The 13,636-nt window shown below is 45.1% G+C and overlaps 1 long non-coding RNA gene across 2 annotated transcripts in view; it reads right to left on the bottom strand.

Annotated features, from left to right (window-relative positions):
* The window catches only part of LOC111846977 (uncharacterized), a 54,717-nt gene that overhangs the window by 5,511 nt on the left and 35,570 nt on the right, over positions 1-13,636 (bottom strand). Inside the window, exons 1-2 of one of the 2 annotated variants that reach the window (XR_011984949.1) lie at positions 5,504-5,614; positions 785-929 (exon numbers count right to left, since the gene is read on the bottom strand). This is a non-coding gene — a long non-coding RNA (uncharacterized lncRNA). Of the gene's footprint in view, positions 1-784; positions 930-5,503; positions 5,615-13,636 lie in introns of those variants that run through there. The other variant, XR_011984948.1, reaches the window with a different exon arrangement.

Consider the following 13,636-nt stretch of genomic DNA (forward strand, 5'->3'; position numbering starts at 1 on the left):
AGCCTGTAAACCTTGAATGATCTTGAATGATCAGCATCTTAAATACAGGTTAGCGTCAGCTGGTTGGTTAATTCTGCAAAACAAAAAAGCCTCTTTAATATTGCAGTCACAAAAAATCTCAAGTATTGTTACAAACCACTTTCATTATTCTAAAATGTGCTCGTGTTTATAGCTACACATGCAATTTGAAAAGCTAGTCGACGAGACACACTTTCCCGACCATTATGTCTGAGACTTGCCCCCCCCATAATGAAAAGGCACCAGAGGGACATGAAACCAGGAAATAAACAGGGGCCTTAATGTGCCGGTTTGTCTAACTGGGGCTTTGAAGACAACGCTGATGGGGGGGGTCACGTAGTTCCCAGAAACACAGGAAGGTCGATTTACAAGGCCCTAAGTGGTAGGTAGCTTACATCATAAACATCACCAGAGATAAAAAAAAAAAGATGAAAAGATGAAGAGGAACCTGTTGCTAAGTGGCCCGCAAGATTTGACTTGCCCAGCAGGGCTTAGAAAGGAACATTTCTGACGCCAGTTCCTCCTCTGTCTGTCTGCATGCAAACTCATACTTTAGTCTCTAGCCAAGGGCTAGTGGAGCTTATTGGTGCACTGAGGCTTTCGCATCTGATGGTACGGCATACAAAATTATTGGTGACGAGCTGCTTTCTCATCTCGTGTGGCACGGTCATGCAACGTGCCGTTTTCCGGGGCTTGACAGACAAACCCGCTGTCTGCGCTTTTCGCTTTGTGCGGCCCATCGTCCGGATCGGTGAGGGATGAACACCTGTTAGGGTTCCGGGGTCCCATTGAAGGCTTGACTCATCGTCGATGACGTGGCCGGCCGTTGCAGGGCTTTGCACGATAGCACGTAGCAAGCTGCTGTGCTATCAATCCCCAGGGAGTTCCAATTTGAAGAGTTCATTTCAACTCTGATAAAAAAAAAAAAAACATCCAGTGATATTATAACACAGAGGTGTGTTAATTAATTGCTCCCACGGGGGGAAAAAAAGATAATTATTGAAGCTCTATTACAGCAAACGTTCTGGCTTATTATTCACAGCTAATTTATGTACAAAATTATTAATGTAGTAAAGTTAATTACAGGAGGAGAAAGATCCTTTCATCACTGAGAATGGAAGTAGTGAATTCAGTAAGATTAAAATGAACAATTAAACGTCATGAATAAATTTGAGGATTTTAACCATACAAATTAAGAAAACATGCATACTTTTAAAATGACCTTATTGGACATAAGGTTGCTCTCTGAATGTCAGTGCGTATGATGAGCAGGGTGATTTACATTGAATACAACAAATGACTCAGCGTGACCTTTTGGAGGCAAATTTCGAAATCCAGTGGCGTCAAATAGTCACCCTGACTGGCTGAGAGAAGGGCCCGTGGAAGCACATTCATGCAGAGCAGATAACCGGTAGGACAAGTAGACCGCATTTGGCTCTGGACTGAGAGCAGGACAGAGAACAGACGATCCAGCATTCTGCTATTATTAAATCCGAACCGGAGTTGGTACTCCCCTTCAAACAGAACCATTTTGCATTTTCAAGCTTGATTTGCACATAAGATTAATGTATAATGAGCTAAACCATTTATAACTTAAGAAAATTGTAAAATAAACCACTGGCTTTTTTATGGAGGGAAAAAGCAGGAGGTTGGTGTCAGTCTGGGGTTTTGGGGAGACCCCCTCAGTCAGGGGGGTCTCTGAAGGCCAACACCAGGCAGACGCTCCCTGCAGCTGCTCAGGAGCCTGTCTGCAGACAGATGATCATAGGAAAAGGCGGCTGAGTGAATTAGCCCCACTCCCCACCCCAAATGCCTCATTCCACACTTCAAATGCGGTCGCACAGTAAATCAGGTGGCTTTTATGGCAGAGGTCTGACCTCTCCTTTCCCACCCGCTCCTTGGTCTGTGCAGGTTCACCCACTTTGTGTATGTGTGTGTGTGTGTGCGCGTGTGTTTGTGTTTGTGTGTATGTGTGGGCGTGCGCACATCTGCGCATGTGCGATTTTGTAATTACTACATTGTGGGGACCGGATTTCCTCACAATGTGATAAAGACCTGTAACTTTTTACCTTGTGGGGACATTTTTTCCATCCACACAAGGATAACCTCAATTTTATATAAAAAAAAAAAGATCTGTGACTGCAATCAAAAAACTAAAAATGCCAAAAGTGTTTCGTTTGGTTTCTTATGGTTAAGCTTAGGGCTGGGTATGGGGCAAGGCTGTCGTTGTTGGGATTAGGGTTTTTCCCCATGGGAATTAATGGACGAACCCCACAAAGTGCGCAGTGGAGGTTTACCCAGGTACAGCCCAGCGTACTTGGCCTGTCAAAGCACTTGACCTGCGCATTTAAGGTGACCAAGGGGCAACATTATCAGCAGGAGATTAAACACGGGGACATCTGCGTGGGGTTAGAAGGACACTGTCAGCGTGCTGGATTCACCCATTTATGTCTGACAATACGGGCTACAGCCATACTGTGGAACTTCCAATTGAATTGCGACTTTCACGTATAAAAAGTAAATATGTTAAAAAGATTATCGAGAAAGGAACTTTCTCTTACATTGTCAAGTGGACTTTGAAGCCCACTCTTGAAGATCTGTTCATTAAATTGTTTGTACTTCTAACCTCCTGAGACCTCACCCATTAATCTATGTCCATTGTAGTGGACATTTTGTTTTTGCATCTATCTTTTCACTGATGTAAGGAAACATATTTATTCTTGTTGGACACTAAAGAGGACATGCTGTGAAATTAAAAAATAAAAATCAATTTGAAAAAATCTAAATTGTAAGATGTCTTATTTCCTCCAAAGACATAGAAAATCACAAATAACCTAAAATTGAAGGACACTTTTTTTTCCTTGGGTCTCAGGAGGCCAAAGGACATACGGGACGAAAATCCAATATTTGGGGATAACCCAGGTCCAGGTGTCCCTATATGAGTCCCGTCAGGTACAAGTTCTGTTTTGGACACGATGCCAGCTGGCAGGTTGGAGCTTCTCAAACTATACCAATGGGAGATGTTCTCTGAATCAATTAGGTGGCATTAAAGCAGAAGAAAAAAATACGATAAAGTTAATATTCCTCCAAGACATTTGTTTTGACAGGAAAGATCCTGTCAAACACATCTGACATATTGCTTTCGCTAAACGGCTGTGCCTGTGAGATTCACAGGGATCAATTAACGCAGTCGTCATTAACACCACGGTGCCGCGTGGATCCCGATTAGCACAGTGTCGCGTGAATGTACCTTGCTAAAGTCTTTGATTGAATCAATTGAAAACGTAAAGATCTCCACGTCGTTTTTATATGAAATTAGACACAAGAATCGACTGAGTGAGTCTCCACTAATTGCCGGTAACAGCCAGACTCGGAGCAGCTTATGCGCCCGATTCCGCTGCATGCTCTGAAGGCGCAAATCAATGCGGCATACTTTTACAACAATTAAGGGAAAAGTTCTGAACCTGTGACACCACTGTGCATCTTTCCCAGGAAGGAGACTTTATACACATCGGCCTATTATAACGCAAACAAACGTAAAATTGATAGGGACATCTTACACTTCAAGCAAATAGTTAAGTAAGAGAGTCCGCCAACTGTGATGCGACAGTTTGCGTTTGTGAGTGTAATCTAAACGTGGAGGTGATTTCTTTTTTTTTTTTTTTACCCAACTCTGGCATGTAACACAAATTAAAAACACCTCCAGTCGGTAAAAGAGCCATTCATAAAGGTGGAGGAATGGGGAAACGGTGATGACAGGTCGCGCCAGTGAAAAATCTGCGTTGACCCGGCGGCCCTCTCACTCATCCATCTCCAGCCACTGGCCACCGATGACTCGGCGCTCCCCTGATTTATGGCAGGAAAAATGTCACAGTGGAATGGGCTTTTGATGAAATTGTTCAGGGGATCCTGTGTAATAAATCCTGATCTTTATATCCAGGTCGCGGGCTACTTTTATATTCTTGCGCCATCAATAAGACGCGGGGATCACGACAACAAATCCATTCGCTTTACAATTTTACAATGTTGCCGGCGGTTTGGGGCTAAGCGCTAACGTTTTTATTTAACGGGGGGAAGACAGAGTGGCTTTTCATCGGGTCAGATGCATGCCTAAAATCACTCGACTCTAACCCGGCACGAAAATAAGTCACTTGGCATTTATACCTTGGCATCCACCAAGCTCAACACGAATTGGCAGGGAAATATTTCTCTGTGGGACTTCCCCGGCGCGGTTTTCCACTCGGACGGGGGTCGTCCAGCTGAGTGCCCGGCTCGATTTCGCGGGGAAGTAATACCTCCTTCCATAACCCCCCCCCACTGCGCATTTCTGATTGCGTGCAAAATAATTCACATAGATTAAACCATACTGGGGACAACTGTTTAAAATAAACATTAGTATAGTTTAAAATGGAAGCATCACAATATCAGAGTTGAGAAGAAATAATATCGCCCCAAACAGTGTATGCCTAAGTCTTTATAATTATCACATTGTTAAGTTTTAAATCTAGTTCTCTAGGGAAGTTTGGTCCCAATACCGTACTATTATTAAATCCAGGTACAATTACATTTTATTATTAAAGTCTGCTTTCTAAATTTTATTATTAAAGTCATGCTTTCTGTCTTGGTGTCTGAGCATAGAATAACAAAAGCAGAACGATGATGAGACTCAAACACAGTTTTTTGTTTGTTTGATATTGTGCACATGGACCCGATGGGTGCTGCAGCCCCCTGCTATTAGAACGTGGATTAAATTATAGCAGCGGCGATGATTAACATCTGGATCCTCCAGTCTGACGCGTCACATGACCGACGTGTCTGTGGTATAAGAGGCAGACGGCTTTCAGCAGTGTGCTGGCGCCACGGTGCTGAGTGATTCAGGAAGCCTCTTCTCCGGCTTCCCAAAAAAAAAAACTTTACGAGTTCCACAGAACAAAAAACCTGCACAGGTGTTTTTTTCTCCTTCATAAAGGGTTGGACTTGTAAAAACAGGTATATTTCCACAGAGGCGGAGAGCCTTGCACATGACTTTTCTGAAAGCACCAGAAACCTGGCGCGCTCTTCAGCACTGTGAAATGCCAGTGGTGACAGAGATCCCCCCCCCACCCGCACCCCGCAGAAAGTGGGGGGCCTGGTAAATCACACACGAAAGCCTGAGCGGCAAAACACTGACAGCACAGAGAAGCATTTGTCACCAAAATCGGGAGACGCGGCAGAACTAAAAAAAAACTGTTTATGTTCAACACAAACGAGGCAGCGACAGATGAAACCGCTTTCATCTGTTAAAAAAGGGATTTCAAAGGACTTTGCGAAAACTGAATCCCATACAAGTCGATGCCCACAAAATACAAAACATGACTCCAACAAAGAAAATATTAAACCTACCATATGCCACATAAGAAAGGCAACCAAATATCAGGGAATGTAACTACAGGACAGATTTCAAGAGAAAAGAAATATTATGAGGCAGAAATGGCTCACTGCTCACCGGCAACCACTGTAGATCCATTCTCACTGCTAGCTGATTCCGATGATTTCTTTCTTTTGCAAAGTAAATATGAGATTAAACAAACATATTCATTGCTGTACAATGCCTCTGGTAGAGAGGTGGGAAATCCCCAGGGTGGGGACGGGATGGGATATTTTGGGCCATCTTCCTCAGGTCTGGCAGCCTTTTAACCCTATATTCCCACACCCTTAACGTTTCATGCTGCCCACAATGCCACATATCCATGTTTTCTGTGCCATCTCACACTAATTGTTTAGCCAGCGTTTTCTATTCAAAGTTTTCTATTACAATTGCTACCCGTTTTAGAGTCGGATATTTTATTCACTGCCCCATCCTGGGTTATTCCCTGCCTTGCGCCCATAACTTCCAGGATAATTTAAGGACCCACACAACCCTGCATAGGACAAGCAGGTATAGAAAATGGATGTAAGGATATTTTATTTATTGTTAAAATAATAAGTTGGCTAAAGCAGCACGTCCAGTCCTGCGACTGAAACAGGAATTGTGGGTTACAGAGTTCAATCCAATAAACATAACGTTACCTGTAATCAGAATGCAAAGCACTTTCATTTTTGTTATTAATACTAAAAAATATATTAAATCTATTACAAGACAGCAAGTAGCTAAAGTCATGACTGTGACAATTGGGAGGGGGTTGGGCAGGTCCTCCCTCCATCCCAGTATGGTGAGTCAGCAGGCCATCATTGTGTTCATTGATTCGTCCCACCTATTCTTCATTCCCTATGTGTGTACATGCAGTACATTGGTGTCATTTTGTCCCTGGTTTTAAACACGACCCAAGAATTCCTTTAGGTACGGATGCCCAAGCCAGAAAGCGCTTGTGGGGTGCAGTGTACGTTATTCATTCCCTCATTCCTTCCGGCCAAAATTGGCCTTCGTCTTCAGCACAGCGCACGCCGCTAACCAGTGGATAGATGTTCCACGGGACGCCTCATCCACTAATTTAATCTTCTTTGGCCGGACAGCGAGCGCTAAGCAGCAGCGTGAAAACGGCTGTCTTCATCTGTGTAATCACCGTGGGGGGGCCGCGCCGGGGGCAGGGGGCATGTGTCCCTGGAGCTTCGTCTCACGGCTAATCTTTCATTCCAATCCAATCGCCCCCTTATCAGACCGCGGCGGTGGACCCATCTGCGAGCGGGGATTTGTAACGGGGAAAATCAGGTGTCAGAGTCTATTAAAGATTACAGCCCGGCGCTATCATAATCAGCGGTCTAATGGCTGCAGCCCCTGGGATTTGTGCCCCTGTTCCAGTGTTTGGGTGGGGGGGGTCCCAGGCTCCTCCCCCTGGCATGACATTTTTGCAAAAGAGTTGCTTGTAGACCAGTGACTCACAGGTGTCACCAGCTTCGCAGAAAGTCAGTCAGAGAGACAGGCAGCATCATTTCTATGCTGCTTGTGCTATTTACTCTCATTGCTATTGGTCTTCAGTCTAGGTCTCTCATAATTAACCCCCCCCACAATAATGCTGGGACTCAACCACACCCATATCACATGACACCAGCCTTAGCTGGATAGACTTGGGAAAAAAAATAGCACTGAAAGGGAGGGATTTTAATATTTATGTTACTAATCTATGCAAAGCACAGAATTATAGAAGACTTATAATAACACTGCATTACCTACAAGGACATCACTTGTCTATTATTTCACTTTGGTTTCTTGTCATCACATCATTATAACTTTTCAATCATACATTAGGAGACACACCCGCTAAACACACCTATTAATGACGGCATGTCACAGCTCCCCAACACCCAGGTGCTGCAGTTCGGCATGTGAGCAGAATCTCACATTTTTTTCCCTGCGTCAGCTGAGTTAGAGCCCCAGTCACAGTTGTGCGCCTCAGAATGGCATCCCCCTTTTCCCATGTCCCCACAGGCCAACAGTTCCCAGTAACTCTTTCCTTTTAGGTTGTTAGCAAACGATCCTATTGCCTGCCCATTATACATAGGTGGATAAAGCAAGTCAAAAATCCAGACCTAGATTTTGTTCCAACCACCCAGTTTTGTATGAAGACTCACAGTCACAGAAGATTCAACTGGTTGGTTGAAACAAAATCTTGGTCTGGATTTCTTTTACTCCCTGGACCTGAATTATCCACCTCCACCTTTATATATGGGTGGTAAACGACACCTAATGCTAATTCTTTTGTTTTGCGCTGCTTTGTTTCTTTCTGCCAGTCTAGGGGCAGAGTGCTGGGTGGGTCCCCCCCCACCACACACACTACTCCGAGACCAATCCTCACTCCCCATGTGGGTGACCCCAGCTCTATTTTACGGATCCCTCACACCCCAGAGGGTGACAGTGACCTGCCTTCTTCTCAGGAGAAAGGGGGTCCGGCAGGGAGGTTCAGTAGCCATTAACCCCAACCAGCTGTTCCAACGGGGGGCTTTCACTGCTTCAATGCTCACCCCCAAGGGAGCCCTCACATCCACTAATCTAGCCTTTGTGGGCCTGGAATGCTGACAGAATAAAGGAGATTTTCCTTCTACCCATGCAAGCGTGTGTATCCATGTGTGAGAGCAGAGAAACGCCAGGCTAATTTCTATAGTCAGCCCGCAGAAGCGAGGGACCGTGGCAAATTCTCCGTTTAGTGGCTTGACAAAATTCTTTTGCCTGGAAAATGCGCGTCAATTGTCGGGCTAAGGCTGGGTCTCCCCCTCAACTGCCCCCCCCACCACCCCATGCTTTCTGAACTTTGAATCAGTCACTCCTGTGCTAGATTTCATTTAATTCTTGTAGCATAACAGCTATTGCAGAGTTCACTGTGCTAAATTTAGCAGATAATTAGATGATACATTTACAGAGGGCTCTACAGCACCAGGCGCATCTGGGCCATTTGCAGTACTTTTGGAAAGCTGAGATCCTCTGAATATCACAAACCCAGAAGTTTTCAACAGGTAAAAGTTAATCAAATTAAGCACAATTAAACTCCTTTACTGATTCTTAAAAAGAGGAACTTCAATACATGGGATGTTATGTTCTTTTTCGTTGAACTACACAAATCAGGTCTTAAAATTCATTTTAAAAAAATGAAAAGTGAGGAAAAATTCAACTCATTAAAAACGACTTTCTATTTTATTTTGGAACTTTGCTTTCTGGAATATATTAACAATTTGTCCATTTAGATTAACATAGAAATTAAAACAGCATTTTCCAGTCAATTTAACAGAGACAGCGAGTCATCCATTAGCATGAATGCAATCCTGCATGGATACTGCTTATATATAGGCTACTGTCCATAAAAAGACTGGGTTCCTTGAAAGAAAACACACAATTTTAGTTTCAGACAGTTTTCATTTATATCCAGCACATAAAATGAGTAAATTCTATTTAAGCTTTGCTGTATGGTGCGACATTATGTAGGCTATGAATAATACTGAGGATTAAGTGGTATTTTATTTCCTGTTGAGTGGCGGTCAGACGTGCCTACACCCATAAACAACTTTCAAAAGCTCCTGGGTTTGACTTTTTGGGTGTTTCTTTTATTTACAGATTTAGTTATAACATGTTTGTCCGGTACGCATAACACAATAAGTTTAGACGCAACGGGACTTTGCGCGAGCGGGCTCACGAGATCCGGCTAAACTCGCGCTCGCACGTGCTGTCGCGCCGTTGCGTAACCGGTAGCGTGCGAGACGAAACACTGCAGGGCGAACTTGTCAACCGGCAGGAGACACTTTCAGAAGCACGAATACAAGCGCATATTTCTAAAGTCTGTCACAATACGCGTAACCGAGGTCCTCTATGAGTACAAATCGAGGCCCGGGAGTCGATAAAAGAGCACCTTGCAGTGACTAAAAAAATCCGATATCCGTCCGTTAATTAAATTAGCTAGACTCCGTATTAGCACCTCTCACTCTCGCTCGCTTTTTACTCCATTGAATGAGGGCTGGATAGTAGTAACTGTGTTAATAAGCACAGAAGAGGAAGATGGGCTGAAGAATCCTCAGGTAGGGTGAAAGCGCACATTGCTGTTTTCGGAGGCACGAGGAGACGCTACTAGAAGCAGACCACCACCTCAAAGGACTCTGGCCGGCAACCGGTAAGCATACGACGTGAGGGACGGTGATGACGGCGGGGGGGGGGGGGGGGGGGGGGGGCGTGTGTGTGTGTGGGATATCCATGCCAGTCATTTATCTCCCAGAGTAGACCCTTGTCCTAATAAGCTCCAAGCATTGGCTAACCCCACCCTACCCCAGCCGTCGCTCCACCCGATGCACAGTGAAAAAAAAGCTCATTTTCACTTCTTGCAGAACTAATTCAGGAGCACAAAAGTGGAAGGTCCACAGCAGCAGCCTCTTTTACAATGCACCCCCCCCCCCTCCCGCCCCCGCCATGCCCAATGCCCGACGCCGGTGCGGGCGACCAAGGCCCCGGCTGCTCCGGCCCCACCCCAAGGCCTGCCATTAACACACATATCCATATGAAAAACTGGGGCGAGTCGTCAGTGCCTGTCCAGAATAGCGCATTGGGAAAAAAAAATCCCCCCTCTGAACGCAGACAGAAGCCTTTGGCCTCTTTTGGCAGTGATATACCTAACCATTTACCCAGCTTTTCAGAGCCCGCCAGCCTGACAGCGCCATAATGCCACATTCAAAAGAGTGCCGTTGGGCCTTGGTGGCTTGCTACAGTTTCTTGCTGCATTCAGCCAAGTCAACGGACGGATCCGGGCTGCATACAATGTGAATTCTAACCATCTTTTCAAGGAAGAAAAGCATGAATAATAATTTCAAGCTATTGATCGCCTATCTTTGAAATGCTATTTATTTTAAATGCTTTCTTCATTGGTTAGGATGTCTTGTGAATATTGATTGTCTGAGGAGAACTGTGGTCTGGGATGTGGGCTGGTGGCAGTGTTTGTTTATAAGTTGGTTAATGCTGGTGCTTAGGATATTTTTGTATACACTTTTTCTCCCACTCTTAAAAAAGAAATATCATATGCATTTTAAAATGACACGATAAAAGGAGTGATTTCTTCAGAGGCTTAAACAGATGAAGAGTCTCATTTATAGAACTGATTTTCAGCAACGGGGCCACAAAGCTCTACAAAATGCCTTCCTCCTGGATACACATCCAGGCTAAAGATGTTCTTGTTCATTCAGCTCTTAATCGTAACTTCATCATAGCAGTTCTGCTAACCGTGACATTCGCTTAGCACGCCAGAGATGAAACCACTGCTTGTATGCCGATAACCACAAATCCATTTAGGCGAAATCATGGAAAACAGCACAATGTACACAAAGAAAATTAAAATGAGAGGCAGCAGTTTTCTTGCCTTAAATTGATCCTTGCAGTTTTATTTTGTGAATTTTACACCGTTAAGTGGAAAACATATTTCATGTGATGCAAGCTCCCTCTTTGAATGTGCTGCTACCCATCCACACCCCCCATCATTTCAAGCCCCCCCCTCCTTAGAAAAGGGAGCTGAGGAGAAAGCTGGGGGCCCAGATCTAATAAATAGGAAAAGCCCTTAGTCAAAAGGAGCCTGGTTTGTATCTTGGTGGGTTGCTTTTAATTCTGCTTTAGAAATGGGAGGGTCTGATTGATAAACCCTTCCCCGCCCCAAGCTCCCCCCTCAACCACCTCTCCATAACCCCCCCCCCCCTGCCCCCCCACCCAGGGTCCGTGACCCCCAAGTCATAGCTCACAAAGCGGTGCTCCTCAACTTTCTAAATCTCTGCATGAAAAACAGGACGACAGAATTTGTGTCCTTTATGGGGTCTTTCAACGCACTTTTACCAGGGTTATTATGGTGAGCCGAAAGCCCAGTGGGTTACCAGCCTCTGACGGCTGTAAGTTTTTATTCCTCAATTGACACCCCCCCCATCTACCCCAACCCCACTCATGCATCAACGGCTCATGGAGAATCCAAAACTTCTCCCTAATCCTACTTGTTGCTTCCTCTCCCAACCCGCTCAGTGCCGCGAGGCAACGGAAGCACCTTTCCACACATCGGTAAACCCACGTCTTTCTACTTTCTCTCTCCTCCCTCTCTTTTCTCAGAAGAAGAGGAACCTTATTTGTTATGCGGCCCTGTTTGTTGTCTGTACAGTGTTCCAGCTTTCATTAAAAGAGGAAAAGGGGGAGAGATGGCAGGGTTCGGGGGATGACTTCTTAAACACATTTTCTCCACTTTTCGTGCAATTAAACAAAGTGGAGCTTCGATTAGCGCTCTGAGGGGGCGACCGTAAGGCGGCATCGGAACGGGGGGAGGACCTGGCCGGGTGCCTTTGTGCTGCCATGCTGTGGGGTTTTACAACCGCGGCTGTTTCTTCCCCCAGCGCTGCAAACCATGGGAACTCCAGTCAGGTGGAACGTTCCTCTACCCAAGTGCCTCCTCCGGGGTCTGCTTCACCCTCTCCCTCGCCTGCTCTTTTCCTCTCTCTCGCCCTCTAGGAGGACAAAAGCCTCGAAATCACCCCACGCCACCCGCCCCCCCTCGGAGTCCTTGTGTAACTGAGACGTTTAAGATGAAAAACTCTGAGCAGATTTTGTCCCCCCCCCCCCCGTCTCTGCACGTGCTTACACTTGTTTGGCATTGTTAGAATACAGTCGGCGATGAGCTTCCTGTGGCTGACAGCGAGCCCTTCTGTCATGTCGCTTCGCTTCAGGCATAGAAACTGCTGCGTCTCAGGCCCCTGGGGGCCTTCAGGGGCTTCCGCTTAGCCGCATGCGCACCACACATAATGGAAACAATTTTATGCTACGCAGGGATGTATTGGGCAATTACGGATGTGACAACCACCTGCAGAAATCACCCCTCTGCCTCCTTGACTCATTCCCTCAGTCCCCCCAGGCGATTTCATGAATATTCGCTGGTAGGAGTTGGTGGGATTGGGTGTGGGGGTGGGTTATGGGTGACGTTGCACAAGCTCCCAGTCACTCCTGCGGCGGACTCTATTGCCACCTCACCATGGGGCGCTGACCCCACAGGTCGTGCCTAGACAGATGGACCCTTCCCCGGACCTCCTGTTAGATCATCTTACACATGACACCTAGCCTGAAAGGCAGGGCAGTGGGCCTGTAAGGACCCAGGAATAATTCAATAACCCGGCCCTCAATGGGAATTCTATAACCGATCCTCTCAAAGGGACTTCAGTCACTTTGGCTTTCAATGGCAATTAAATGAATGTTTTGTTTACAAATTTGACAAACGCCCCCCCCCCCCATACCCAGGTCCCTTCAAAAGACTCACTTCTGAACAGCTGACTGTCCCTAATTCAGAGTTTGACATGCAAATTCATTAATCCTATTAGGGTCACACGTGTTTCATATTAACAGCCATATAAATCAATCATTTTCAGTTTTATAAATGGGTATGCATGGGATGACAAAAGTTACAATACATCCGAAACAGCGCTGCAAGAATCCTACTGAGAGTAAGGAAATTTGAACATATTACTCCCATCCTCAAATCACTTCATTGGCTCCCTGTTTCTTCCCGGATCGAGTACAAAATTCTTCTGTTAACCCATAAATGTATTTATGGTCTGGCACCTTCATATCTCCAGGATTTGATGAGTTTGCAAACCTCCAACCGCATCCTCAGATCATCAGGTAGTATGCTACTTCAAGTTCCCTCTACTAAGCTGTGTACTATGGGAGGTCGAGCTTTTTGCTCTGTTGCCCCACAGCTGTGGAACCATCTTCCTGTCCAGCTGCGAGTTACACAGAACCTGGACTCTTTCAAAGCAAATTTGAAGACTTTTTTATTTAGGAAAGCATACAACTGCTGAGTAACTGCTTTAGTAGTTGTGATATTTTTAGATTTTATGGATGTTTTTAACTTTGTTGTTTTTAATGTGGCACTTTGAGATTTTGTTAATGAAAAGTGCGTTATAAATAAAATGTATTATTAATATGATTATTATTATTAATTCCAAGCTCTTATATCCTTGGCCTTGGTTAAACATACTGTATTTCGTATTTTTAGATTCAAAAGGCAGAAAACAAACAAAAAACACATACGTAAGCTGTGGTAGACAAAAAACATGATAGTCTAATAAATTTTTCTATAGTGTAATGTGTGAGAAATCATGTGATCAGCACCTTTGGAGGAGGTCATACCACCTCAGTGTAATCGATCAG

Source organism: Paramormyrops kingsleyae, chromosome 23 (genome assembly GCF_048594095.1).
Source record: "Paramormyrops kingsleyae isolate MSU_618 chromosome 23, PKINGS_0.4, whole genome shotgun sequence".
Classification (NCBI taxonomy): Eukaryota; Metazoa; Chordata; class Actinopteri; order Osteoglossiformes; family Mormyridae; genus Paramormyrops; species Paramormyrops kingsleyae.